The following is a 27,623-nucleotide window of genomic DNA, read 5'->3' as shown; positions in this document are numbered from 1 at the left end:
ATGAATGGCAGGTGCTGCCTGTAGGGCAGGTCATGATTGACCTTTTCGTGAACACCTGGTGTCATCACTGTGTTCCAGTTGTCCTTTCATATAATGTCCACAGAAATTTGCCCTTTACGCCAAGTGGAATCTGTTTCGGCAGAAAGTCTGGGCTGGTTATTCCCTTGCAATGACAATTTATACTTTTATAGTCCAGATTTTCGTTTCTTAGTTGCGGGTTTGAATCGCCTTAATGCATTTACTCTGAATTGATTGCTTTTCGTCTCTGTGTGGGATAGGTGTATCTACGGTTTAAAGCATAGCAGAGTCACGTCCCTGCACGGGCAGGATCCGTTGGTCGTGTTAGTTCATCAGCACCATACCGGTTCTCGTGGGTTTCATCAAAGAAAAATGCAGGTCAAAACGACGGTAGAACCCTGTCGTTGATGTTTATACTACCAGAGGGAATAACTGCTAATAATGTGCTTAAATATCGGAATCTTACTATACTAATAATGGAAATGACTACAAAATGTGAGGTGAGGTGAGGTGAGGTGGGGTGAGGTGAGGTGAGGTGAGGTGAGGTGAGGTGAGGTGAGGCTTAACCTGGCGCTCGATATTATTGCACATATATATATACGACATGAATGCGTACGTGTGTGTCGCTGCTTGTACTAGTCCGGGCTTTCCGCCAAGGAAAGGCGTTTGCATCACAATGCTTTGCAGACCATCATCGGCTTCCATAATGTCACAATTAAATCATTTTGGCTAATCGCTCTGCTACTGAATCTCTAGCTGTAACTGTACTGGTCATTTCTTTTGTCAAACATTTTGGATGATAAATAGAACATTATCCGCGTGTCATCCAAGGTCAAATATATCAAGACAAGCCTCGGATATCAACTTGCCTAGATATATTAATATCTGAAGACACTGGGGTGGGATTCTGTAAGAATTAAAGGTCAAACAAACACATATGTCTCTTGATACCTGGTTCCTGCGCTATGAATTAACCAATAGGGTTGGGAATACGGAATGTCCTTGTAGGATGCCTATTACCATAGTCGGGTCCTTATTGGGATATTATACATGTGGCAGAATGAGGAATGTTATCTGTGGGATTAATTGCATTTCAGTTCATACATCACTATGAATCACTTAGAATATATACTAGTATCCATCCAGGAGGATTTCAGCTTCTGAAGACTCGAAAATTGTGTATATGTGATTGATGTATACGGATATGTGGACTTTTAGTATCCAGGGAAATTGCTAGGTTGCAATACTTTGTCAATTTTCAATTTTCAACTGTGTTCACGTTAAAAATTGACCGGTAGTGAAGACGAGGTTTACTTTCCATCAGTCCATACATCAACATTTATAGACTGTGAGAGATATTTGGGTATTGCTATGACAGCTATAGCTTTGTCACTCTCATTATGTTTCAACATTTTGATTTCACGTTGATATTATAAACGAATTAATTCTCATTAAGCTAAGAGGTTATGTTATCCTCAGTCCTATGATGATGATTACGATCACGACGACGACGACGACGACGATGATGATGGTGATGATGATGATGATGGTGACGACGAGGATGATGATAGTAATATTGATTTACAGTTACGAAACCCTGTTGTAGCTATTGTTATTGCACAGAATGTTTCGCCACTTCAGATAAATGGATCAATACATTGCAGGATTTTCTACTGGCCTTTGGCGTCAAAGCATATATTATTTTCACCTGATTGACACGAGGTATCCACGTTAACGGGATGACGACATTGAGGGATGAGGTTCACGTCGCTGTTAGTAATATTCCATCAATATCACGGCGTCTTAACACATATTACCCCTACAACATTGAGCCGAAGTAACTATTCTCACGCTCTGTTGCTAAGCAGTGATGGTGACATTGAGCGAGAAGGGTTTTACGCCGCGTTAACGAAATTCCATCCATTTCTCGCCAGGTGATCATGAATAGCATCACATATTGTATCCAATTCGAACCCGGGGCTTCGGCGAGATGAGCCAACGCTTTAACCACTGGGCTACCACGCCATGCCAATACCTCATAGCTCACGTGCTGTATTAGCCCAGGTCGAAGGCAAAGTGGTAAATATATCCTATTTTGCATATTTTGATTCCTAAAGTATCTCTGAAGATGAACCTCTTTTTCAGTAGGGTTTGTTAAAAGAATATATGTAAATTGTACAGTTATTATTTATAGTTTTGTGTAATGTTTTGTTGTTTTATTTATTCTCCATGGAAGATGTACAACAGCTTAAAGGGGTAGAGTATTTTACTTTCATTTCTATCTTCAAATGAGTCATCATGAGTGAGTGAGGTAGGTTTAACGCCGCTTTGAACAGTATCCCAATCATATCACGGCGTGTCTGCTTAATTTTTGTGGAAAGCCTGCAGTGATGCAGCTCTTGATATTTAGATCTTTGGTGAAACCCACGAGCATGGGTATGGTGATAACAAACCGATGACATACTAGGGCTGAACCGGCGTTCGAAAGATCACAGGTGTCTGACGTGCCCAAGGGACGAAACTCTGCACAGCGAATTGTGGCTCCTTACAAGACTGCGTCAGCCCCTCAAGTGGTTTGTTGTGTGGCTCCAAAATGGTCAATCTGTTGACAAATATTCCATGTCTGTTTAATGATCTTTATAACTGTATGTGATTCCAGCTAACTATGGGGGCAGTCGGGTAGCCTAGTGGTTAAAGCGTTAGCTCGTCACGCCAAAGACCTAGGTTCGATTCCCGACGTGGGTACAATGTGTGAAGCCCATTTCTGGTGTCCCCCGCCGTGATATTGCTGGAATATTGCTAAAAGCGGCGTAAAACCATACTCACTCACTCACTCACTCCAGCTAACTATGTCTTTGGACCCGTGAAGATCCGGGTTAGAAAAGGTCTTCAGCAACCCATGCTTGCCGTAAAAGGCGACTACGCTTGTCGTAAGTGGCGACTAACGAGATAGGGTGTTCAGGCTCGCTGACTTGGTTGATGCACGTCATCGTATCCCAATTGCGTTGATCGATGCTCATGATGTCAATCACTGTTTTGTCTGGTCCAGATTCGGTTATTTACCGACCGTCGTCATATAGCTGGAATATTGCTGAGTGCGGCGTTAAACAACAAACCAACCAACCGAACCAACCTATGTCTTTCACCATTACAGTGGCCAAGTGGAAAGGTCGGTGCAAATCGAAGGTCAGTGGATCGATCCCCGGTTGCGTCACATCAAATTACGTCACCTTTTCTATAGTTGTTGTTACCGTGCCTGGTGATCGACATCAAGGAAAAAAACAAGGCTGTTGGGGTCGGAGTCAATATAATGTGTTCGAAAGGAGTATCCATGTTGAACTGCGAAATGGTTTCTCAGTGAGCTAGCACTATAAAATCGGCACTAGTACAAACAGCAATACGCATGCATGCACATCGTTAATGAGTAAATGTTTTTGAACGCCGGTCGTTAAACCCAATTTCACCTTAATTCACCTTCAGAAATAAACCCAGGCACTTTTTTTGTGTCCCTTCATGACAGACGAGTGAGAGAGAATGTTGTACTTAACATCATTTGACATTACTGGAATTAACGCATCTTACATTACAGAAACCATAAAATAAATAAATAAACGTGTACATATGGCATCCAACTTGTACTTTGCAATTAAACCATAGCCATGGGTATTTTTCGAAAATTATTCGCTTTAAATCGATGAAAGTTTCAATATGTTAACAATGCAAATAAACACATTGACTATTTAAGAAACATTAAATAAAATACACGTGTACATATTACATGTAGCGTGTACATTGCATTTTAATCAGTGTAAAAATATTGTTTGAAACCTGTTCCTTTCAAATCGATAAAGGTTTCCATCTGTCCACATACACAGTGTTGATGGTACATGTACATCCCTGTTCCAGACATAGTGTATATAACTGGCAAGCCCTGTACTCCAGTCTGGCGTATTAAGTTCATGTCATTTTCACTAATTAAACTGATACTGCGAATTGTATTACACTATTATTATACCCGCAGGCATTATCACGTTGCCAGAGCAGCAAGATGGTATTTGATTGCAAATTAACAGCAGTCGATGAAACTGCTTTCATAAAATATCATGGCATTTGACAGCTGGAAACATGAAATCATCTGATGTTTTAAACTGTATAACATCAGTATTGTTTTCAGGGCTTTGCGGCAAAATGCAATTATATGAGTAATACCGCATGTTTTCCTGCGATAACAAGAATTGCAATAACCATGCTGTTATGAATGGCGTTTCTGACAATGTCATGTTTATGATGATGGCGATTATGATTGTCATTACTGTTGGAATACTTGTTATGCAATTTTGACGACATCAGTTGAACAATTGAAAAACTGTCAAGCATCATTTTGCCAAATGCAAAAATACGTATTGTTTTAAAGGAGCAACAATGTTAAGATAACGAGAATACACTGACTTTATGTATTGTGTTTCATTAAGATATGATTTCATAAAATACGTAACAAACTAATAGGTTAAAAAGTTTCATCGGCTTGTTTGTTTTTGACAATAATGATGTGATGATGATTGGCACTCATAACACTATCTGAGTGCCCTAAAATCTAGCTTTTTAGAGCAATGTATAAAAATCCCTTCTGTCTTGTATAAAGTCTACAGCTGTGTTAAAGAAAGCGATTGAATTTACCATTAGACGTCTTATTAATCTTCACAACCGGCGCCAGTGACAAAGTAGCTCAATTATTTTGTTCAAGATGTGTGGCAGGCAATTTCTTTTTTTTCAGCAGTCTGAAGCATAATTATTTTTTTAGAACATTTTCCGGGACAATTACTTTTTGCGATAAAATCCCCCCCTCCTCCCCCCCAACCCCCATCCCAAATCGAATATCAAATGGTCGGGTCCATAGCAAAATACCCATTGGTCAATATCTGCCTCCCTTTGGTTTTTCATCCTACATAAACATCGCGGTGTCATTGCCATCATCCTTGTAGGGGCGGGTGGGTAGTCTAGTGGTTAAAGCATTCGCTTCTCATGCCGATGACCCGGGTTCGATTCCCAACATGGGTACAATATTATGGTGTCCCCCCTGTGTAGTAATGATGGAATATTGCACAAAGTGGAGTATTACCATCCTCACTCACACATTGTCTTCATAAGATAAACCTTGTCTCGTATCAATCCCTTCACAATTTACAATTCAAGCTCGGTAAATACAAAAAGTGATGACGTAAGCAACAGTTTTCCCCCTTTGTTTGCTGCATCCCCATCAACTGGTGATTGCAATCGGATTCATCCGCCTTACATTATCATTTTCTAACGCATTTAGGGGCGGTCGGGTAGCCTAGTGGTTAAAGCGTTCGCTCGTCACGCCGAAGACCCGGGTTCGATTCCCGACATGGGTACAATGTGTGAAGTCCATTTGTGGTGTCCCCCGCAGTGATATTGCTGGCATATTGATAAAAGCGGCATAAAACCATGCTCACTCACCCACTCTAACGCATTTTGTATTTACATGTAGGGTATTATCTTTTTCATACTACGTTAGCACGACGATTGGAATAATATTCAAGTCATACCACTGTTAATAAAAATGCTAAGAGGGACGGATGTATCACATCACGTTATAATGAATATAGATAAAAGCGACAAATATCTGTTGAAAGCAGAGTCAATTGTTCGATTTAGACAATATCATGAGAATATGTTTATGCATGACTATGAAATTGTTATGATACCGGATGTTAGCTAAACGTGAGCGTATCCTGTCCCGCCGATGTACAGCGCTGTCAAATAGGTAGATGGAAGATTCTAAACGATACCTATTTAACAGTGGTTCATGAACATGCTCAATATTATATAGACGGAGTCGTACAACGGACTGTTATGATAATAGACATGTTTTTTGTTGCCTTTATATATTTAGCTACTGTCGAAATGGTTGATGGTATCCTTTATCATATCTTATCTGGGACATGGTTTACATGTTTCCTATAACATATTTCCACAATATATATTTCATCAAATCATATCAAATATGTCCATATTACAAGACCTGTTTTTTTCCCCTACGCAATATAGATTGTCAGTCAAAACGGCCATCAAGTTGATTTATGAATATTGCCATAGGAGATGTTCCAAATTAATATCAGATTGAAATATGACTGTTATTGCATATTCAGTGTCTGAAGTGGGAATAAAAAGTCGTTTAATATCCCCACCATCTTCATTAAATACAATAAATATACAGAGCCGATGTTAAACAGAACATCGGACTAACGCCCCTCCTGTTCACGAAGTAATATCCACGGAAACGCTGAATACGTGAATTTTAATCCCAGAACTACATCAGCTGACAACGAAATCAAACACAGATAGATCGCTTGGAATCAACGGCTATTTCAAATATCCATCATGGCGCCGGGGACCGACACATGACATTTAACTGAGAACACAAGGTAACATTACACTCTGAATCAGAACTGCAGCCTCGAAGAACATGGACGCATCTTGTCGGGTCGGACCAACATTATAATTGTAAGATTGTGGCAAAGTATCTGCCCAACAGAAATAATGCTACAAATTTACACCAATCCATCATCTCGCTTCTATATGCCGAGGGAACGATTTGCTCGTCCTCGGGATTCTTTAGAATGAAATCGGTGTATCATTTTTTACAATCCGTTATCAATTTCAAAATCATAGTGTACATTAATGTCCAGATATGAAATTAATATCGCGCGTTGGCATCGTGAATGTATAAATTGTCGGCTTAAATTTACCAGGAGCAGTGTTCTTTTCCCCTTGGATGATGTGTGATCGTGCACGGATTGATTTAAAGCCTGATTTTTTTGTCTAACTCGTGTTCAGGTAATTGAAATTGACAATATTTCTGTCATTTTCGGTGTAGATTTCCAATTTTAACTCAATATTATGACCTCTGACAAGGGTCGGTGACATATCAGTTGTTACTTGTGGTACCAGGATGTAGCGTCCTGCTTCAGCCCAATGGTTAAGAGGCAGCACGTATCTTCTGATTATAGATAAATTTCGTTATGAATGTTACAAAATTACTATGACGGAATATATTACAGTATATTGTCAAAGCTTTGTTCTTGAAGAATTCGAAGTTCAATTAATTCTGATAAAATAAAAGTGATTGGATAGGTAAGTCTTTTCGCCGATTTTAGAATTAATTCAGCCATATGACGGTGTAGAACACCAGAAATGGTTTTCAAACATTGTACCCATGTTGGGAATCGAACCTGGGCCTTCATGGTGACAAGCCAACACAAACTACAAGGCTACATGTCCTCTACTGTCCAGATTCAACAATAGCAAGGAAAACACTAATACCATGACACGCCACTGTCATGTGTGATGTACGTATTCGTCACTTCATACAGTTTCCACGACAACCCTCTGAGAGGGTTAAAGCAGGGAAATATTCTTAGCCCGGTGTCTTTTATACGTTTCTGAGTGTTTTCATGTTAGCTACCTCTGTTGTGAAAAATCATATACTATGTTCAAGTATTCTATTCTAATCTGTATAGAAAAGTAGTAAACACTACGAACACAATGTCTGTACCGAGAGCAAGGGTCCATTAAAGACAATTAATTAAGTCTCCTATGACACATAAAGTTATCAAGGGGCGGTGCTTTTAACTCGGGTCAGTGTGGCGGAAATGCCAGGTTGTGGTTGACTGAATCTAAAGTAAAGAGTTCAGTTGGACTAAAGAAGGACACAGACACAAGTCGCTGAATGCATCACGCCTGTCTGATAGGTCCTGGATAATTCATACCTGCCAAAAATCTTGGATTTCATTCTCCTTAAGGAATAATGTGAACAGTGGGGAGCGTGGGTTGAATCTTATCGCACTGTCATGTCAGTTAACCATCTGCCGTGCCACCCATTAGCTCCTTTCGCTGACAAAACTCCGGTTGATCTGAAAGCAATTCGCTCTTGAAATGCAGGATAGGGTTTGTGGTATGGATATGGAATTATAGGAGGCATGAGCTGCATAATAAAATTATTGTGGGAGACGTGCTCTGCATGTATAAATATTTTAGCGATAAGCCATAGATTCAAGTTTGACATTCCCTTTGCGGTTTTTAAAGGTTTTATTGTCGATATGATGCAAATCGCTTTGTACATCATACAAATGTGTTGTTATTTATTGCTCTGTTATCGAAGATGAAGAAACGACTGCTGCAAATACATCTGCCCTCGATGATGATGATAATGATGATGATGATTATGGTAGTAATGATGATGATGATGATGATGATGATAATAATGATTGATAAATTAGAAACATATTAATCTTCTTGATAATTCTCCGTTGATGTAACTATTAAGCAGATAATCAATATGTATGACTGGGTATTTAAAAATGAGTGAGGGAATATTGTTTTACGCAGCTTTTAGCAATATTCCAGCAATATCAAGGCGAGGGACAACTGAAATCGGCTACACACATTGTACCCATTTGGAGACTCAGACCCAGGTCTTCGGCGTGACGGCACAATACTTTAATCACGAGACTAATCAACATCTCTTTTACATATGATAAAATAATGGCGATATATGCATTGCTCTGGAACAACAACAGCAAGGACGACGACAACGACGGCGGCGATGATGATGGTGATGATGATGATGACGACGACGACGATGATGATGATGTTATAGGGAAAAATGGACGTGTTTTAAGTCATTCCAGAAAACAGCGGCTGTGTGGGGAATGATCGTTGGCCAAAGTTCTACAACGTATGAGGAGGCAGGTATATATAAATATAAACATAAATATAAAATAATATAAACGCTTACCTCACAGTACAATCAGTATCGACAGATAAGAGGGTGCCAGTCCATGAAATGATTTATATGCTTAAAAAAGGTATAGGTATTATTCCTCCGCACATATTTTTTCTACAAGTGCGATATAAACAACTGTGAAGAAGACTGGAATGCAGCACTTCTTCGACATAAGAGTCTAACTAAATAAAATATATGATTTCGAATACTGATCTATTTGAACGATTGAGATAGAAGACGTTTTTCAGCTGTAAGAGTATCCACACGCTGTCATGACTGAACTTCCCATGGCTTTCAGTTCGGCGTGATCTATGTTTTAAACCAATCACATAATCGTATATAATTTATAAACGTACATTAATGTCGCTCCTTTCGCGAGCACACTCTGCCATTTAGTGAAAGTAGCCTACAGACCACCTATTTCTGTTTTCGTGAATTTACCTTAAATATTGATCTCTTAATGACCCTATTCTCACTGGTATTTCTAATTATATTTTACAATATTAATAATACCGTGTTTCTATATAACTATAGTCATCACAATACCAGTATTGGATGAGTGGCTGTCCGTGGCAGAAAACAGCTTATTAATGCACATATTGCAGACTAATTTGTCTGTTAATCAGAACTGCATAGTGAATCATGTCTATCTCCCACCTGTGCATACAGATCGCGGAAACACAGGGATAACACTTATAATTAACTTTCCAGTGTCGTGTCTTTGAGAAGCACAGGATGCAATATAAATGTATTGACCATTAACAGAGCTTCTGTCCTGGAGAAATGATCTATTAATATAACTAATATTTTCTCAGAGGATATGTAAACGAGAGCAGCAAGCTTTAAATGACTAGCCCCTGGCACGCCCTGGATAAACATCCGCACCAATACAGCATTCAACATCATCAACATCATCGGACTATAGGATATTTTCTCAGGTGACCATTCTCTGTACTGCATAATATAGCCATTTGAATTTGCTTACAAAAGAAGGTCTGTGACCAATGGCCGGAGCTGACCGAAGTGACCACTGACCGAAGTAGGTGACCCATTCAACCCGAGTTCTTTATGGTCGGAAACAGTGTCATATTGTCCGGTTTGGTTATGGCGTATTCATTTTAACGTCGTTCAATGCGTGGACTGCTTGAATACATTATTACGACCCAGTGAACTGATTCAGTGTATTGTAATATCAGGGCTCCATATGTGCGCTACAACGGACGTATCTATGCTACTCAATAGAACTTAAAACACAATATTTGACTGTAGTTAATCTGTCTACGGTAGTTAATCTGTCATGACATCAATAGTTATATGAAAAATTCGGGAGTTCTTTAACTTCTTGTGAGTAGTATAATTGGTGTAACTCAGCTACGGAGTTCGCTCTAAGGATAATTATGGAATTGTGTGTGCCGTGAAACTTAATATATCATTTTTTACATCATTAACAAGAACGGATATGCTTTTGATATATCTAAATGAATAGATCATATAGGCTGAGTATGATTGTTTACAGACCAATCTGTGGGCAGGGTTACCCAGGATCGCCAACGGAGCCACGATTCTCTGTATAGACTTGCGGCCCTATTGTTTTCCAGAAAACAATGATTCCGGGTTCGAATACCAGTGAGTTTCACCGAAGTGGTCAATGTCGCAGTCGTCTATGGCGTTGCAATTTGCTGTGCAGAGTTGAGTCAGTTAGGCGTGGCAAGAAGTTATGATCATTGGCACGAATCCCGATTTGCATCTAAAATACTGTTCAAAGTCACTCACTCACTCACGGTGGTACCTCGTCATCTCGAACTTGCAAATAACTCGATATCTCGTTAAGAGCAATGCAAGTTTATGGCCCCGGCAGAATCCTTGGAGATACCCTGATCAAATATCGAAACACCGCTTGTCTCGAATAAACGATAACTGAAATATTGTTGATTTATCACTTTGCTTGTATTGGGTAGCTTGACATATCACTTTGGGAGGTCTAGTATTATAGCGTTTCCAATATATGAAAACTGCTTGTATCTAACTACGGGAACTTCGACTATAGTTTAATTAACACTTTGCGTGTTTGGGATTACAGATTACGTGTCACTTAGTGATCCTGTCAGAATCGTTATCGGCACTTAGTGATCATGTCAGAATCGTTATCGGCACTTTAGTCCGCTTGTCTCGAACTATGGATAATTCTATGTGCTTAGAGGTATACGTCCTTGCGCTGTTAGAGAAAACGGCAGCGCAATTTGCAAACGTAATGCATTCTTTTAGGAGAGTTACTTTCATGGACTTATTGATACCATATCGCAGAGGCCTGCTGTTTGGGAAAGCTATGAGCTATTTCATATTGTGTAGCTTACATACACTACGTGCAAAAGTTGGTTATCGTGTTTTGCAGTATAATTGCGAATTATCTTTAGTTTTATGGCGCTGTCACGCCGTTATCGTGTGTCAGACCGTGGCAATACCCTCCATACGTGTACATGTCTTTAAACGATATCCATTTCCACTTGGTACAGTGAAAGAGGATTGATAAACAGGCAGAGCCTATATAAATATCTCTCCCCTTCAAAGGTGGGACAAGCAGTAGTATCTATGTTATACATATACATACTTTAAAATTAATATTAAGTCGCATGTAGTACATGAATGGTAAAACAGTAGTTAGTGATATATAAGAGTGCATGTTTAGACAATATTTTGGCTTTTAGAAAAGAAATGGCGTACAGAGTCAACAATATTCAGCAGTATTTCTTTGTCGACATGTACATCTACAGAGTGTAGTGCTACACTGGGATTAGATTGCAGATATAAGGAATGTTGGATAAATACATGTAAATACCAAATTTTACAAATATTTCAGCTATAATAATGCAGTCATTAAATATTCTTTTTGACAGAAATATATGCTTTATGATCAACTTGCATTGTGGTTCTAGTCTTATACAAATCTACACGTATTTGTACCTGCATATAAGTATGTATCCGTTTGATAAATGCCACTTTAACACTGGTTTTAGCCGGTCGATGTAAAGGTGATCAAACACATACATGTACATACAAATATGGTTTTTATTGTATATGTAGATGTATGCTCCCTTTAGAAATACAATTGGGATGATTCACTCATTCACAGCATGCGCATCACACCTGTTTCGTTGTCTGTTGATATATGCCACGTGCCGGTTCCCCCTGCTGAAACAAACATGCGGCTATGGTGTGAAACTGTACAGTATAATATATATACATACATATACATACATACATACATACATACATACATACATACATACATACATACATACATACATACATACATACATACATACATACATATTTAGATAAACCGTAATGTCAAATGTCGCTGATGCATGGTATGATATTGCAAAACAATGTCCAAAGAAGATCGTGCCAACACTCACTGGCGATAGGTTTACTATTTACTGCTGTTTCTAGCAAATAAATGTTTTTAATTCGCCAGAGAGCGTACAAAGCGCGTGAGAAGAAAATACGAGTATCAAAAGCCAAATATACTGTATATCATCAGTAAACTTACCAAGTATAATAAAAATGGACTTTTCGAACTTTTCAAACAAACAAAACAAACTTTGATCAAAACATTTTATTTAAATACATGTAGTCAGTCCACCTCACAATGGATCACAATAAACACAAAAAACTTAATATATTCCAAGTTTAAACTTTAATGTCTGTTCCTTCCCATTACATCATCTTGAAAGCAATAAGAAACTTGGAGCAACTCTGGTCTCCAAGGAGACGCAATTATTCCATCCTAGGCGGATCTTCCTGCAACCTACTGCGAAGATATATCTCTGTCAGTTCAAGCAAACCAATGTCGAGTCTGGTGACGAACCCGTGCTGGGACCAACGTGGAGACCATGCATATTTCATGATAGCCATGCCTCGCGCCTTAACTCACACACAAACACAACCCATCACTGACTCTTCGATGAACTCAGCACCATTATCTCTTTGCGGTCAAATGTTGTACGAGATTATTCATATTTTATACATAATGGACTCAACAAATGTATGGTTGATTGCGTGTATCTGTTTTGCTTTCAGTGTTCCTTATATGCAATTTCTTTGCAGCCATAAAAATTGCATTGGAACGCCAGTGGATAATTGCTTAGTTTTATTCCGAGTTGAGTGAAGACTGTTCCCTCGTGGGTGATTGGAAATTCGGTTTACTTCTGAAATATGAAGAGTTTCAACTGTGTGGAATTTCTCAACGTAAGGAGTTACCGATGCCTTACAGCTGAACCATCTTTGGATGAACCAGGCAATCAATAAAATGGATTTATTTAGTAAACGACTTTACATTCTAAACAAAACAATAGTATTACAGTACACCCTCTAGTGTCGGTTGCGAATTGCTTACTTTACATACATGACCGTATGGACAAAATGCGAATTAACGATGAAGCGTTTTCAACGTGTGATCTCGCTGATTGCATGTGGACGTGCCCCCAAGGTGGGGCTCGTTCATCACGTTAATATCCAATTGGTTGTCTGGCCCTGACTAAATTGTTCATAATTATATAATGATTTTATAGCTGAATGTAGCATAAAACACTCTACACCGTTGTAAGCCATGTTTCGAAAATCGGGAAACCTTTATTACCGGGGCGATGATGGACGCAGCATAACTTTTTGGATTCATTGAAAGCCACAAAACACGTTTCATATTCACAAGGAATATCTTCCACAAACACAGTCGACTGTTCGATTCCGACAAGGGCAGATGCAGCATTTTTAAAAGGGAGGGGTCCAAAATATCATAATCCGCCACAAACACATGCAAAGTGAAGGCAATTGTTCACCTAAAAACATATAATGCATAACGGGAACATACTATGGTTATGGATATATTTGTTATGAGAGATAGTGGTGTGCAAAGTTGAAAAATCAAATGAAACCAGAATTGAAACCTGGTTCTTTTCTGAGATTTAAAAAAGTCAAGAAAATCTTTGATGTTTCTGAGAATTTCAAAATTCAAACTCTAAGTTTTAAAGGGACGACTCGGGCTAATTGACAGTCATTGCACATTTGTTTATGATAATTCACTTTGCTTCCAAATTGTTTCACAAATACACTCTTATTATGCAAATTGTGTGAGAGACGCAGGCCATGCTTTAGCCTTTCTGCGAACACATGGTGTTATTACTGATTTTCAGTGATCTATTCATATAATTTTCATTACTATTTTGTCTTGTACATGTACGCCAAGAGGAATCTGATTCAACAAATAACATAGACTGATTATTATATGACGTTGACGTTTTGGCTTACTCATTTGAAAATGATATATATAAATCTAAAAGGTTATCATTACCCTCATTTCACAGAAACCAAGTCTCCGTTACATACATGACATTAATCACAATATTAATACCAAGGTGGAGAATGACACAAGGCTTCGAGACAGTGTCTTCTTAATTCGCGGAATCAAGACACATTAATATAAAACTTTGGGTGATGTATTGCCAACTGCTCATGCCGTTTGATATTGTTGGACTCCATGGGGACACTTTATAAAAAACATTTAAAAATGTTTTAACTAAATGTATTGAAGCAGCTCAGAGGCTTAAAACAAACGTCAAATCAACGTTTCGACGTAATAAACGTACATTATAGCCAAAGAACCTGCTCTTGAAACATTGAATGTCAAGCACTCCCAAAGGAGGTGAACGATTCGGATAAAAAATGTGTACCATAAATTGTAGCTGTCAAGATAACAAAACATCAATTCCTTTGCTGATTGAAGCATAGAAGCTAAAGCGAAAAAAATGAAAATGGTTCGATTTCTCTATCTTTCAGCCTACAAACTGATTCAATGTTTTTAGATGCAGAACAATATCTGATAAAGATGTGATGAGACTGAGCGTTGTTTAAACACTATCTTCAAACGTCACTGGGACAGGTGGATTTGTGTTAAAGTAAAGCAGATTATAAAGTTTTAGTTTGTTTTTCATTTTCTTGCTGACGGATGGACATCCTTTGTTATTTAATATAACTCCTAAGCATTGTGTGGCATGACATGCTTACCTTTTTGGCAAACATCTGATGTCATCACTGATGTTCAGTAATCCGTTCACATAATTCTCACAGCTATTTTGCCTTTTACGCCTAATGGAATCTGTTTCGTCGGATAATCGAGACTGGTTGTTCTCTGGCGTTGTTGTTATCTATGATACGCTTAGTTTTTTTCAAGGTTCAGTTGAGTGAGAAAACCCTTGTATTGTGGGTTCGAGTTCCGGTCTTTAGATTTATCAGCACCATAACATTGTGCCCACATCAAGCTGATTAACGCGGTATTTGATAGGATTCTTCATCTTCATCAGCTGAATGTTGGAACAAAATATAGCATATGAGGAACGTTAACTTTACAACACTGTTGCTAAGAACACAAATATCATTTCTGGGGTTGGGTCTTTGACTCAAACCAACATTCAGCGGTTCCTGGCAGTGATACCCGCCATAGCTGATGATTAGTGGAGGCAACGACGGACAATTCTCAATCATTCTTGTACAGACTTGTACTCCTGATGCCAATAAAGTTATTTGTTTGTGTGAAGTCAACTGTTTAATTTAAGCAAATTTATTCCGTTATATATGCAGCATAGATTCAAATAGGATCCTGTCCAGTCTTAAGCAAGTACGACCGATATTCACAAAGAAATGGACACTTTTTGAGAATTTATCTATGATGTAATTTGACAGCAAACGTCAAGCCATTGTCCCCCGTGCGTGTGATATACTTTTATCACTTCCGGTCAGTCGAAGTGACCACGCGTCGACAACACATGACACTGGTATGGGTCATGCGAAGGATTTAATCAGACATTAAGTATAGGCATCTTGCCTTTAAAGATTGATGATGTTTTCCCAACGAAACATAAACACTGTTGTTTCGACTAATTCTCGGTAATGCATTCAGATTTAAGTGGTCGTGAATAGTTTCTCGCCTGTCGCGAAGAGTTGCTTTTGGAGGAAACACAAACCACTCCACGGACGCTATAATTTGACGTTTAACACGTTAATACTTTATAAGCCAAAGTGTTTTCCCTGACAACCGTATTATTTTTAACCTTTGTATCTGAACGCCATCGCCATCACAGACGATGGTCATATTGTTCTGAATCCCAATGCAATCATCCATTCTAATGATTTGTGTAAAAGTAGAACAAGATGTACAGAAAATAGAATACGACAGGACTTTAATTATTTAGTATCACCTGTCGTTACACGTTTCGCATTTCCAGTTGTTAGCGTTGATGAGAAATGCCTGTTTCGACAAACGGCTATGTACACACATAATTAAGTTTTATAAAACATACGTTTATAGATTTCCAGTTATAAAACAAATAATCACATCCACAGTTGCACGTCAGTGTAAACATTTAGCCACAAGATTGTGCTTATTGCGTGTGGGATTCCCGGCTACTTGAAGCCCAGGTCGAAGATATTCTAATTAAGAGGAATCGATATTGTTAATATGTTTATTTCGTTTTTAGTTTCATCGGAAGACACATGTCCTAGGTTTTATTGTGTTCATGATTATATATTTATATGGCAATCGATATGAAATAGTGTTGGTGAAATCACTCTAGATCGGGTATTATTCATCACTGGGGAGATTTAGCAATATTTATCCCTGGGAAGATCTGACAATATTTATCCCAGGGACGATCTGACAATATATATCCCGGGAAGAATCTGGCAAAATTTATTCATTGGAACATTTACTTGGATCTTGGTAAACCTGGAAATATTTCTCCCTGTTGAAGAATTATTATATTAGATCTGGGTAAATATGGTAAATTTTATCGCTGGGAAGATATAGTAATATTTATCCCAGGGAAGATGTGGTAATTTTAGCTCCGGGTAGATCTGGTGACATTTAAACCTAGGTAAATCTGATGATATGAGCTCTGGGTATATCTGGTAATACTTAGCTCTGGGAAGACCTGATGATATGAGCTCTGGGTATATCTGGTAATACTTAGCTCTGGGAAGACCTGATGATATGAGCTCTGGGTATATCTGGTAATACTTAGCTCTGGGAAGACCTGATGATATGAGCTCTGGGTATATCTGGTAATACTTAGCTCTGGGAAGACCTGATGATATGAGCTCTGGGTATATCTGGTAATACTTAGCTCTGGGAAGACCTGATGATATGAGCTCTGGGTATATCTGGTAATACTTAGCTCTGGGAAGACCTGATGATATGAGCTCTGGAGTGTAATGCCATGTGTGCAATATACACCATCTCAAGGCCATGGCTGAATTATTGTTCAATGGCTGTACTTGTCTTCAAGTGAATGAGAGTTGTCTCACGTCACAGTCAGCAGAACTGAATCTATTTGTAATTTCGACAACCTGTATTTAACTTGTATATACACTCTCTCAAAAAAGAAACGCAACCCCTATATTTTCAAGATGTTTATCTCAATATTCAAGTTATCATAACACATTTATTATTGAAGACAACAACATGAAATTTGTCATGGTGGCTGTACAGTTATGCAAGTTTAAGTCCAGACTTCGACAGTTCTCTCACTAAGATTGACTTGACGCAAGGGGGCGTCTTTCTCAGTACCTCGTATGAGCGCCACGAGCTGCGATCACAGCCTTACACCTCCTAGGAACAGAACGGATTAGACGCCGGATTCTTTCCTGGGGGATTACTCTCCACTCCTCCTGCAGTGCAACGGCTAGTGCATCCAACGACTGCGGCGGCGGTGTACGTGCACGTACTCGTCGGTCCAGATAATCCCAAAGATGTTCGATTGGGTTCATGTCTGGTGATCGGGAGGGCCATGGTAACACCTTGACGTTAGAATTCTTGAGAAAATTCACTGTTGCATGAACAGTCTGCGGTCGGGCGATGTCGTGTTGATAGAGATCCCTCTGTTGGTCGATAATCGGCAGAAGATGAGGCTGTAAGACGTCATTGATATAGCGCTGGGCTGTCAAATTACCACGAATGATCACCAAGTTTGATCTTTGGTTGTAAGACATGGCTCCCCACACCTTGACGCTCCCTCCTCCAAATCTGCCGAACTGCCGAACACAGTTCGGGGCAAAACTTTCGTTTCCTCTTCTATAGACACGCTGTCTTTCGTCACGGCGTTGTAAGAGAAAACGTGATTCGTCACCAAACCAGACGCCTCCAGTTTCTGATGGTCCATATCCGAACGTTGGTACACCACCTGAGTCGTTGGCGTCGATGTTCGTGGCGTAAAACAGGTACAATAAGTGGTCTTCTTGCAAGTAAACCGGCCTCTCGTAGACGGTTCCTAATTGTTTATGCGGACACTCTTCTGAAACCCGGCACCTGTGTTGCATTGACGGTAGGTTTGGCTAGCCGATTACGTAGGTGGGTGACCCAGATGAATCGATCCTGAGGTGGTGTGGTAACCCTTGGCCTACCACTTCTGGGGCGATCTTCAGTTGCATGAAACTGGGTGTATCGGCTCCGAAGTCGGGTAATCGTTGTTTTATGAACATTGAGGTGCTGGGCAATAGTTTCCAAAGCTTTGTCCGGCTTCAATACGACCAATGCCGATATTTCGATCTGCAGCACTCAACCGTGGCATATTCGACCTTGTCTTTCGGTGAAAATGATAGAGTGAATCGCTAATCACTAGTGCTTTTATGAACCCATACTTCTACTGCTCTTTCCATGAATTGCACGTGCATGAGGCTTTTGGCATGGGCCACGTGAAAATTTTGCTCACTATGATAAAAGTAACAATAAAATGCCCTTGTGCACGAAAATTGGTGTGTTTGGGCGCTTACGTTAATAAACAGTGTACATGCATATGGTATAAGTGCATATCATAAAAAATGTATTAACAATCAATATTTTTCTTCTTGGGGTTTTCTCACATTTTCAGATTGGGGTTGCGTTTCTTTTTTGAGTGAGTGTATATTCGAACTGGACAGTATCGTGGATCACTGCACGAGCAACGAGCCACGGCATCGGAACACGACAATACACTGTCCCCAGGTTTCACGTCGTCGCTACCGAAACTCACCAGCAGGCTTAAATGATGAGACCCGTGAAGATCCGGGGTAGAATAGGTCTTCAGCAACCCATACTTGTAATAAAAGCCGAATATGCTTGTCAAACGATGCGACTAACGGGATCGGGTGGTCAGGCTCGCTGACTTGGATGATGCTTGTCATCCATCCCAATTGCGTGGATCGATGCTCATGATGTCAACCACTGGAATGTCTGGTCCACGATTATTTACAGACCGCCGTCAAATACTGGAATATTGCTGAGCGCGGCGTTAAACAAACAGACAAACAAACAAACAAACAAACAAACAAACAAACAAACAAAAGCTTAAATGACGAACATTGGGTACTGTAAAACTAGAACACAGTGGAAAGTAACAGAGTCGAAAATGTGTTTGCGTTTTTGTTGTTTGTTGTTTGACGCCACACTCAGCAATTTTCAAGATGTATGACTACAGTGTGTAAATAATCGCGTCTGTACCAGACAACCCAGTGATTGACATCATGAGCGTCCATCCCTGATACGATGACATGCATCAACCAATTCAGCGAGCCTGACCACCCGAAGCTGCTAGTCGCCTCCAAGAAGTATACCTTGCTGAAGACCAATTTTAACCCGGATCTTCATGGGACCTCTCGGACAAAGAACATCATCAACATTTACCCATGGGTCCTACATGGGTTAATGTGGGCTGGTAAAGGGTCCTAGATGGGTTGTCCTTTTGGGCCTCGTTCGGGTTTGTCCAAGGTTTCAACAGGGCCCATATTGGTACACATTAAACAGTCCATATTGGACCCAGACGAATTGTGTCTGTGACGGTGTTTATGTGTTTTTTCTGTATGTTTGTCATATGCAGCCCCTTTGTGACATTACTACCGCATACACACATGTATGTAACTTTATATTCCATGTGTCATGTTAATACGAGTTTAAAAATTGGGATTGAACCTACATGTATTCTATAATTACTGCTCGGGTCACTTTTTAAATTATTTGTAATATGTAACTCTTTTTTCGAGCATGTGTGTTGATTCAAGTTCACCATTACAATAGGGAGCAATATTTGATCTTATTTTAACAATGAGATGATTTGTCATGGAGTTATTAATTTATACTGGTTAAAATAATGTTTAATACACACCCGTTTTTCACTGTGATAATACATTCATAACAATAGTTATCAGTTAGCACAAAGAACAGACACTTGTTTTAGTTGTGGTTTCTTTATTTAGTTGCTTCATGAAAGCATTCATAACTGTATCGACGTTATGATACCAGGTGTTCGAGAAAAGGTGAGCGTATCCTGCCCCACCGGTGGCACCCGATGGCAAGTCAGTTGTTCATATTTTAAGCTACTACCATGAACCCAAGGAAATAATATGTTGCCCCTATTGTCGTAAGTAGACGTTCCTTCTCTGATTTATCAAGTCATTCTGTTCTAAATAGACCCACGTACACAACCACACCCACACCCACACCCACACAATCACCTCCCCCCACACCCACACATATACCCCCCCACACCCACATCCAACACACCCACACCCACACGAACCCCCACACCCAGACCCCCCCCCCACATATACACACCCCCACCCACCCAAACCCACACATCCCCACCTACATACACACCCCCATCCCACCCCCACACATATACACACACATATATACACCCCCCACACACACCCCCTACCCCCCTACACACACACACACACACACACACACACACACCACATCCCCACCCCCACCCCATTCAACACCCACCCACACCCACCCACATCCATGCACACACATCCGCACCCCTAACACCACCACCCCCGCAAACCACACACACACACACACATCCATCCCCCCCCCCCCCACACACACACACACCCACACACACACACCCACCCGTACACCCACCCAACCCATTAGTTTTTTTTTATCTCAAATAATTATCAAATTATTCTGTGAGATACCAAAAGTGAGGGGCGATGCTGAAGCATGTTGCAACTGTACAGACATCATTGGAACTATAGCATGCGAAGACATTACAAATATACGAGGTCACAAGGTCTGGTGCTCCCATGAACGTGCTTGTAGATCTCTGCGACTTGGGGTCTTTTGTCGAATATAGTTTACTTTATGAAAAACATAACTGTTACAATCACCAGCTGGTTTCTGAGTAAGATGTTCGAGCACATCTCTTACCATAATGATTCCAAAATGGCGGAAGGTGTCCGGTAAACTGCAGTCGTACCTTGATCTGTATCACTATGTCGGTATGTAGGACATCTGGCTATATAATGTAACGACATAACAATCTAACGGCCAGGCAGACACTAAACCAACGTGATGCCTCATTTAACGGGTTCTGGTGCAAGCCCGATTAGAAACCGGGACGAATGACCGCGGAAACCAGCTCAGGTCATTTAGGTGCCTGTTACTGTTTGTAGACCCACTGAAAACTGGAAACACACCAGCGTGACAACATAAACATTATGGGTAATATCTATTGGGACCCATGTGGATCCCAGTTGGCAAAAATCGTTGACCAGTTGCTTCACCTGGATTATTCAAAGCCATGCGGGGCCCGCGTGTACATGCTAGCAGGGAACCCTCCAGCTATATAGAACGCTGGTGTTCAATACATACATACAGGTGATCAATACATAGCCATACATGTATACAAGAGCCAGGCACTTGTCTCTGTTGAACGCTGCCAGAAAACTTCTCATTGACATCTACTTTGCCGCTGTTCTTCTTCTTCTTTGCATGATTTTTTAATAACATGACTGACGTTTGGATCTCCCCCGAATAGATGAATGAATGGAGGTGTTAGATAGGTATTAAATATATATAAATTTATAAGTGGTTTTCGTTCGAGACACAATTTTAATTCTCATTTTCAACACATGAACTTTCAATGTTATTTTTACCAACCAATCAGCCGTCCACGCAAAAGTGTCGAACATTTTCTTCCATCCATTATACATTGAAAATCTCCGCTTTGAAGCGGCAATTTACCTCTTTTTTATCTAACAGAGGAACTACATTTTCTATTGGATTCTACCGGTGGTAACATGCGCAAAAGGGAACGAACGTAATCAAACTAATGTTACGGCCGTGTTTAGGATGGGATGACACCGGGTGTCCAATACAAGAAAGAGGCCAAACTGGCATGGCAATATCTATCATTTGTCAAGAATGCATCACGTGACAGTATAAATTCATAATAATGAGTAATGAGTAATACGTCCAGCAAAAAAAAGAAGAACTAAGAAAACTATAGTGGGTGTGAAGTCTCTGACGGTATTGGCTCTGGTAGTCCAGTGCTATAACGTACTATTATACGCTGTGCAGAATTGTGTCCCTTACTCGTACAAGGATCCGCCGATCCTTGTTTCGAATCCCAGATTCCACTTGATTTTGAAACCTGCTTTATATCACCTCCATACCCCTGCGCGAAGATTTCACGAACGTCAATTTCGGGTTACCTCCCACACAAACCGACACTCAAAATACCACTCGAAGAGTGTTAACCTCAACTCACCAACTGACTCCAACACCGATCATTAGGAACACTTTTGGTCGGTTAAAATGTCCTATCAAACCAACAGAGGCGATCGTGACAACTTGAAGTATACACACTATGTGTGCGAACACTGTTATGGCAATCATGACGAATTGATTTAAAAGCTACAAAAAACAGACGAGGGAGAATCCTTTCCTAAAATTGGAATACCACCTCGTTCTAGCGGATTCAATACAATTGTGTGTGCGTTTCTTTTTATGTGTGAGATTACATTCAGAGCTTGTGTAATTCAAATGTGCGTTAGCATTCTAATAGCGTTGAAACGCCATTGAATCGATATGAATCCTAAAAGCATGGCATGAACGAATTCCAATTTCATTAAAAATATCAAACATTAAAAAATCAATAATTCTAATGAATGCCTTCCAAATGCGGACACGAGCCATTAACTATCGATGTTATAAGGTGAAAATACCCTTCCAAAATTCCAATAAAATGACAAATCCCGATTTCTCAGCATCTCTATTATATATACATTCATAACATGTATGGTCGTATATACATATATATTGAACCATTTCCTATTTGCAATTAAATAAGACATAACAAAATAAAACGTATCATCAAGTCTATTTCACGTAGCAAACATATAATAAAATTCTCTTCAAGGAGCGTTACTGCAAATGTTTGCATCTAGTTTAAGCCCGTATCGGTTATTATGGGGCATTTATGTCATAATGGCCGCTAACGCTTGTCTGATAGGCACTCAGCCGTTCTGACCCCTGAGCCAGTCCGAGGACATGAAAATGTCGTCCCTTCCTACGTTTCACGGTGTAATTACGCGTCTAAAGTAAGCCTAGGAAAGTACAGACGCTCACGACAAGATTGAAGGTTTCTGAGCCAACTCTAGGTAATTTGCAAGTCTGGGGTAACACATTAGATGTTTTCATTTTTGAGCTCGAGTGACGAATGAGAGGATATATTAGACGTTACTCGAAGATTCATCAGTAGCGTACAATTACTGCGACTTGGGCAAGGTCGGGTTTAAGAAACGACGACAAAAACGTAAGAGAAGAGTCGGGTTTTGCTCTGTGCCAGATTGGGTCTGTCAAAATGAAGTGATTGTTTATTGGATGTGATCGTTAAACAGACTTCACAGTTAAGCTGGTGATGTTATGTTAAGTGGTCTAGGACGTTTAAGCTTCTTACGAGGTGCAAGAAATTGCGGACGTCATGTTCTTCTCAGTCAAGGACGGACTATGGTTAGCGGAGCTGGTGCTTTTCCTAAAAAATATGTAATTACGAGAAAACTAAATCAAAACAATTATGCTTTTTAAATTTGGTTTTCGGTATTTATAAGTGGGAAAGAATGGTCATTGCTTTAAATGAATAGTGGCTAAAGACTTAACGTATCATCAGAAATTTGCAAATCGTTCAGTGAATGAGTGAATATTGCTAAACGCCGAATCAGCAATCTTGCAACTATTTGCGGTCAACATTTCTTGTTAGATTGCGACGATTTTCATTCAAATAAAGGAACAGAAGTTTAGTCGACGGAGTATCCAAATAATAGGTGATACTTTTTGGTTTGGTATATGTATATTCATTTGTTTAATTTACAATAAAACGGGGCCGTCGGGAAGCCGTGTGGTTAAAGAGTTCGCTCGTCAAGCTGACCCGGTTTTGAATCCCGACATGGGTACAATGTGTGAAGCCAATTTCTGGTGTCCCCCGCCGTGATGTGTCTGGAATATTGCTGCAATATTGCTAAAGGCGGCATGAAACAATACTCACTCACTACAATAAAACTTTGTAAACTCGAACTGTCATACATGTATACTCGAACAACTTCGGTGTAACGTCATGATCCTGTTTCATCACATCGTCAGTGCCTCACTGGTGTGTATATAATAGGTTCCTTCATCACCCCTGAACACTTACGGCCGATTTGCGGTGTAATAGTAATTTTATACCAAGCGATAAAATGAGATAATGTTTAACTCATGGAAGTCAGATGAACCCTATTCGGTGCAGTGTATGAGAACACCACCGTTGCTGGTATTGAAGCAATATGGAGCGTAGATAACTACAAGACCGTGGCATGAGAAAACACGTCGTTTGTGCGCTGAATGGTCAGCGCACTCGCAGTTTTCTCTCTCCTAGGGACCAGGACGCTGCTTGATAAGTGAGGTGAGGTGAGGTGAGGTAAGATGAAATTGGGTTTAACGTCGCGTCCAAGATTATTGCACTTATATAGCGACGTGAATGCACGTGTGTGTGGCTGCTTGTACTAGTCCGGACTGATGCCGATTTATAGTGCTCGCCCACTGAGATACCATGCCGCAGTTTAACATGAATACCCCCCTCAGACACAGTATACTGACTCCGAGCCGACCAGTCCTTGGTTTAGCCCCTTAATGCCGAGCGCCAGACAGGGTAAAAACAACTACCATCTTTTAACGTCTTTTGGTATGACGCGGCCGGGAAACGAACCCCGGACCTTCCGCTCTACCTCTGGAGGCGGTTCCTTCATAAGTGAAACTGTAGAATACAAACCGTGAAATGTAAACCCGGAATACAAACCAGAAACCCGTGGAATACAGACCTGTGATATACAACCCGTGCAATACTTACCTGTTAACTAGAAACCCGTGAAATACAAACTCGTTAAACACAAACACTGAAATGCAAATACGTTAAATACAAACCTGTGAATTATAAACCGTGCAATATAAAGCGTGAAATAGAAACCGTAAAATACAACCCTGGGAATTAGATGTGAAATATAAAGAGTGAGAGAGAAAACCGTTAAATACAAACCTGGGAATGAGAAACCCTGAAATATGAATAGTGATAGAGAAAACCGTTAAATACAAACCTGGGAATGAGAAACCCTGAAATATAAATAGTGATAGAGAAAACCGTTAAATACAAACCTGGGAATGAGAAACCGTGAAATATAAAGAGTGATAGAGAAAACTGTTAAATACAAACCTGGGAATGAGAAACCCTGAAATATGAATAGTGATAGAGAAAACCGTTAAATACAAACCTGGGAATGAGAAACCGTGAAATATAAAGAGTGATAGAGAAAACCGTTAAATACAAACCTGGGCATGAGAAACCGTGAAATATAAAGAGTGATAGAGAAAACCGTTAAATACAAACCTGGGAATGAGAAACCCAGAAATATAAAGAGTGAAAGAGAAAACCGTTAAATACAAACCTGGGAATGAGAAACCCTGAAATATAAAGAGTGATAGAGAAAACCGTTAAATACAAACCTGGGAATGAGAAACCCTGAAATATAAAGAGTGATAGAGAAAACCGTTAAATACAAACCTAGGGAATGAGAAACCCAGAAATATAAAGAGTGAAAGAGAAAACCGTTAAATACAAACCTGGGAATGAGAAACCGTGAAATATAAAGAGTGATAGAGAAAACCGTTAAATACAAACCTGGGAATGTGAAACCCTGAAATATAAAGAGTGATAGAGAAAACCGTTAAATACAAACCTGGGAATGAGAAACCCAGAAATATAAAGAGTGAAAGAGAAAACCGTTAAATACAAACCTGGGAATGAGAAACCCTGAAATATAAAGAGTGATAGAGAAAACCGTTAAATACAAACCTGGGAAAGAGAAACCCTGAAATATAAATAGTGATAGAGAAAACCGTTAAATACAAACCTGGGAATGAGAAACCCTGAAATATAAATAGTGATAGAGAAAACCGTTAAATACAAACCTGGGAATGAGAAACCGTGAAATATAAAGAGTGATAGAGAAAACCTTTAATTACAAATCTGTGAATTAGAAACACGTAAAATACAAACTGTGAAATATAAAGAGTGATAGAGAAAACCGTTAAATACAAACCTGGGAATTAAAAACCGTGAAATGTAAAGCGTGAAATACAAACCGTTAAATACAAACCTGTGAATTAGAAACACGTGAAATACAAACCAGTGCCACATAAATCCGTGAAATGTTGATTCATCGCTATTTGACCCCTCTGTAGAATTCGGATGTGTACTATGTACTTGAATATTCAATGTCAATAAGTCCCTGCCTGATCACTGCAGTGGCTATTTTTACCGCCTTGAAATATATGTGAATTAAAGTCAACGTAGGCTTTGACAATGGCGATTTGAAGACATCAATTTGTGAACATTTGTGTTGTGCGATCCATCATCTTATGAATGTGACGTTAACAAGTAACCATACCAGAATTGTCTCATATGAAATATGAAGACCAAGAGACAAAATGATATGGTGTCACATTTCAAGTATTATATCAAACAGTCTGTATCTTATCTTTATTGTGGCGTATGATGACGAGCTTAAAATCGGCGTCTCGTGTTCCTGGATGAAGCATATGTCGCAAATCAGGAGAAAATGTACACCGTAGTTTGTTGATTACACCAAAAGGCATACTTTCCAAAATGAAAATGACCATAGCGCTTTTAAATACGAATGACAAAACCATTTTGTAGTCGTAAACTAGGCGTTTCGGTTGTCATTGGAACATTGTTTGTTGACGTTACTATATGAAATACATTTCCATAATAATAATTTGTTAAAAGCATATAGAATACGCAATATTTCATGAATCACTATCAAATAGTGAGGAAACAGGTGTTCGTTGAAAGGTGAGCGTACTGTTCCCAGCCGGTGGCACCCATCACAAACACATGCAAAGTCAAGTCAATTAATCACATTGAAAACCATGGGAACATTAAGGTACAAGTCGAAATGGGGAATGGCATCAGACTAGTTTTGTCACTGATTCGTCACATTTGGAAATGTCCTCCACATATCTACCACTGAACGTTTTGAAAGCTTTGGTAAGGTCTTGGATGTTGTTACCCTGATCAAACAACTTTTGAACAAGAAATATATGACGCTTCGTAGAAACAACAGGACCGATTGTACCTCAAAAGTTGTGAAATGTAGACACCAAAGACTAGAGCGACTGGAAACATTGCTAAACATAAAGCATAAGTCGACATCCCTCGTCACAGTCTTGAAGACATTGCCTTCACTCTGAATCTTTATGCATCTAGCAAAATATGAAACACAAAGGCGGTTTAACTGGTATCTTATATTTCTAGCTCAGGTGGGTAAGTCAGTGGAAGTGAATAGATAATTTGATGGTTATTGAACCATTTCTTGGCCAGATTCAATTGTTTTATTTTTGCCAATCCGAGGAGAAAATTCGACTCGCAGTCAT

The sequence above is a fragment of the Haliotis cracherodii genome, unplaced genomic scaffold (genome assembly GCF_022045235.1).
Source record: "Haliotis cracherodii isolate W230 unplaced genomic scaffold, xgHalCrac1.p SCAF_8, whole genome shotgun sequence".
NCBI lineage: Eukaryota > Metazoa > Mollusca > Gastropoda > Lepetellida > Haliotidae > Haliotis > Haliotis cracherodii.
The sequence above is the reverse complement of the archived record's forward strand: the minus strand, read 5'-3'. Positions refer to the sequence as shown.